We start from the raw sequence: 4,481 nt of genomic DNA, 5'->3' as shown, positions 1-4,481 counted from the left end.
TTGGGAAAGAAGGGAAAAGGAGGGGAAATGGATCAATCCCATTCCCTTGTTCTATAAAGAACATACAATACTTTGTGCAGTTAGCATTATTCATCTAACAGAAAACATTTAAACAATTTCAAAGTTTTCTGTAAAGTTAGTATAAAATAGCGGTGCCTAGAATAGCACACCGTTATTAATTCTGAAATTGTTTCAAAGTTCCCCTTTTCCTCCCACTCCACACATTACATTGACACAGTTACTGTTATTTTTATGCTTAACTCCCAGTATATCTGAAAATGAACAATGAAGTATGCTCATATAATAGAATCAGTAAAAAAAATACATACAGTATTGAATTCTGCTTCAGTTACACAGGTCTATAGCATGTCCCTTTTAGCTCTGGGTTGAAACTGGCTCAACTGGAGCTAATAGCAGTCCTTTAGCTTTTTCAGTATTTGAATATACAGAAATAAATGGACAAATTTCATTGACTTGATTGCATGAAATACTGCACAATCATCTGCTTTTCACAGGAGTACACGCAAAGCTATAGAATTTTGTCCAAGCCTGGCACGCTGTGAGTGAGAAGAAGCGGATTTTGCCCGTGGTGGTTCTGCTGTGTGCCCTGCTGGCATAGACCTGGGCAGGTGTGAAGCTGAGCCCCCGGGCATGTGCGTGCCATGCTGTGAGTGAGAAGTGGGTTTTGCTCTCTGTGTGCCCAGGGCTGTGTGCCCTGCTGGCGTAGACCTGGGCAGGTGTGAAGCTGAGCCCCCGGGCATGTGCGTGCCATGCTGTGAGTGAGAAGTGGGTTTTGCCCCCTGTGTGCCCAGGGCTGTGTGCTCTGCTGGCGTAGACCTGGGCAGGTGTGAAGCTGGAGCCCGCGCCGTGGGCGCTGCCTGGGACGCGAACCCTCGTGTGGCGGGCGGCGGGCACTGCACGGCACCGGGAGGGCAGCCTGCGGAGCTCAGCGCCCTTCCTCTGCTGAGACCAGGTTCAGCCTGAGTACATAGGATGATCTGTCTCTAAGGGGAGGGTTGGCTGCCAGATAAAGGGAAAAACTGCACAATCACTCCTGCGTTTCGTTCTGTGAGCTGGAATGGGGCTGAATTCAGCAGAATTGGATCTTGTGGGATTTTACTCTCCCTAGGTATTTGGGAATGGTTGTCTGAGGCAGAGCTAATAATCAGTCAAAACAACTTTTAGCTTCACACAGAAAAAATATTTGTGCTTATGCCTGTGACTGAAATTGATTTCACTTACCATGAGTCAAATATGAGTCACGATGAATAGAAGCATAATTCACAATTGTCTTATGATTATTTGCTCTTTCTGAAAGTCCTGTGTGTATGCTTGGCAACTTTTCCCTAGAGTATCAATATATTTTAACCTGTAATTATACTTTTGAACCAATTTTTTTTTTTATTTGTTTTTACTATATGTGATATTATCTTCTGTACCTTTGTTCTATAACTACTTATAACTCACCATTTATACTGCTATAAGACAAGCTAGGTCTGTTGTGAGGGATCAAGGTACAGTTGTTACCTAAGCTGGGATGGGGCTGAGTATTGTAATAAAAAGATTATAAAATATTTCAGTTACCACTTTGAACACAAGTGTATTTACTTGCATTGGATTTCACTGTGTACATTCCTTCTTAAGGAGCTGGAAAATCAACACAGTCATACCTGTGTTAGGAAAGGAAGGAGGCTCAAAGCCAACATGACCAGCAGGCCTGGGGGGATAAGAAAACAAACATGCTGTTTTGTACCGGTGTTTTAGGTAATCATAGAATTCATAGAATGTTAAGGGGTGGGACAGGACCTTAAAAAACGTCCAGTCCCAGCCCCATTTGCCATCATGGAGTGAAACACCTCCCACTAGACCAGCTATCTCAAGGGCTGATCCAACATGTTCTTGAGCACAGCCAGGGTTGGAATGTCCGCAGCCTCCCTGGGCAACCTGTTCTAGTGCTTCATCATCTTCACTGTAAAGAGTTTCCTCTTTATATCTAACCTAAATTTCCCTTCTTTCAAATTGCACCTAATACTCCTTGTCCTATCACTATGAAATGAAATGAATACTATTGTCACTAAGGAGACATCTGTGTTGACATTCTGAATGCATGACAATGGCACTCAGTTAACTCTCAGTAAGCAACATTCAGCTGGATAAATTCCACTTTTTTGCCCTAGAAATTTCCTTTATTAAGGAATTTGGTTTTTACTGACAAATACCTGTTTTTAAAATGTGTCTGACCAGTTAAATTGAGTCTTTGTGAAAATGCAGTATTTCCAAACTTTGTGCTGTTCCAGGACTGGAGGATCACGCTGCTGTTTTTTCACAGTGTGACCAATGTAATGGTGGTAAACCCAATCTAGGAATGAGGTGACTGTATATTTTTTTTAAATCATAGGTTAGTGCTCATTGACTGGGGCCATGTGATCATTTCTTGTCACATCCTCTTTATATCCTAGGCCATTTTATTACTGCTATTTTCTGGACTAAGCCCAGTAATTTGAGTGTTCCTGAAAAGTATCCAATCTGATTTTAGGACATTAATATGTGTTTGGCTTTAGTTTCCCATATTTCATGGTGTCTGAAAGGAGCTGAGCACAAAATTGTTGTGTCTAAATAACATGACAATGGGCCTGGTTAGAGATCCCTGGGCTAGGTTTGAGCAAGCTGGCCCATGCTCCCTCTGTAGGGCAGCCTTATGCTGGAGTACAAGCACAGGTTCTGGAAGCAATTGAGGAAGAGAGAACACATGGAAATAACCCTTGTCTTTCAGCTGGGCACATTTGCACTGTACTGCTGCCGTTGTATGACTTCCCACTGCTAGCCTGACAAATAAACACTGGCTAGTGCCATGGCCAGGGCTGCAGCATGGCCACATTTTTCTGCTTGAGTATTTTCCCCAATCATGAATAATTTCTTTCACTTGTCTGTATTGGAAACAAGCACACAATGCATACAAGCATGCGCCAGAATGTTGTTAACTGTATTCAACACCAAGTTTATTGCTACTGGATCCACTAGCCTGTATTCTCTTCCCAAAAATCTCAGTGTTACTCAGAGATATTTTTCAGAGTCACTACTTTTCTGATTCATATGTTTTGGCTGAATGGGTTGTATTCATTGTTTCTAGATGTAAAAGAGTACATTTTGCAAAGCTGAACTGTGATTTTGAAGTTTGGCTTCCACACAAACCCTCTCATGCCCCCTTGCCCATTTGTTAGCCCTTTCTTGATCTTTTTAATATGCACCTTATTGATACTGTGTAATACTAATTTCTAGTCATATTTTCTCATGTTGCAGTACATCAAATGCCTTATAGAGCAGTGTAGATTATATCTGCTTATTTATTTTTAATCACCAGAGCTTAGGCTCTTAAGAAATGCAATTAGATTTGTTTGACAAAGCTGATGTATTTCCCATATACTATGTTGACTGACTGACTGATTCCTGCAATTCTTAATCAATTAAGTCATGTACCATTTCCTCCTTGAATTTATCTAGGAGTGAGGTCATGCAAAATTATGCTCTTTTTGAATCCTTTTTCTGTTTTGCAAACACTTTTTACCAAGAAAGCCATAATGTTCAGGACGTTTGTATACAGCAGCTGGGCAGTTGAAAATGCATTAATTAGTATATTATAGCAGTAACACTTATTATTTATTATGCTATCATCAGAGAACACAATTAAGTTATTGTAGAGTTGCTATGGTTTCCAGAGGAGATACAGTGCAGACTAATTACCTCAAGATGCCAGATGGTGCTGAATAATTCCTGAGCAAATGCCTCATCACCTCTGCCTCTCCATGTTTGTATAGTAAACAAAACATGAATAAAATGGAGGCTGAGAATGTAGTGATTTCCCTTTATAGGTCTCCACAGGTTTGTGTTTGCCCTGAGCATATTTACATTCTTCAGACTTTATTGGTTAAATTTCTCCCATCTGTGCATATATCCTAATGAATGAACTGCAAAAAAAAACATGTAAGAAAACTCTACTGCTGGACATCTTGACTCAAAATATTCCATCTGCACTGTACCTGCAGATTCAGTATTATCTGTCACATCTATCCCAAGAATAGGTCAGGTATCTTTATCCTGTCCACAGGGCAAGTAAGCTCTAAGAGACACTTTAAGCATAGTCTATACCCAGGGTTTCCATTTAGCCTAAAAACTTTGCAGACCATGAGGACATCCTGCACTGCAGCAATGCAGATGAGCATCATTTGGACTGCAAGCCTCTAGGGTGCTCCACATAGCAGTGTACATGCAGTCACTGGGAATCAAAAACATTACAAAGCTTAAGGGCATTGGTGTTTGAGGCTACTCTGTCTTACAGACAAGATTTTTTTGTAGGTCTGTGCCTGATCTCATGATGGCTTTCTTTTATCTTTCAGTGATCACAGTTTAATTGGGTATCTGCAAAACCTCCCATTATACAACCTGAGAGGCAGATAACTAGTTGAGCTCCAGGCCTGCACATG

Source organism: Agelaius phoeniceus, chromosome 4 (assembly GCF_051311805.1).
Source record: "Agelaius phoeniceus isolate bAgePho1 chromosome 4, bAgePho1.hap1, whole genome shotgun sequence".
Taxonomy (NCBI): Eukaryota; Metazoa; Chordata; class Aves; order Passeriformes; family Icteridae; genus Agelaius; species Agelaius phoeniceus.
The sequence above is the reverse complement of the archived record's forward strand: the minus strand, read 5'-3'. Positions refer to the sequence as shown.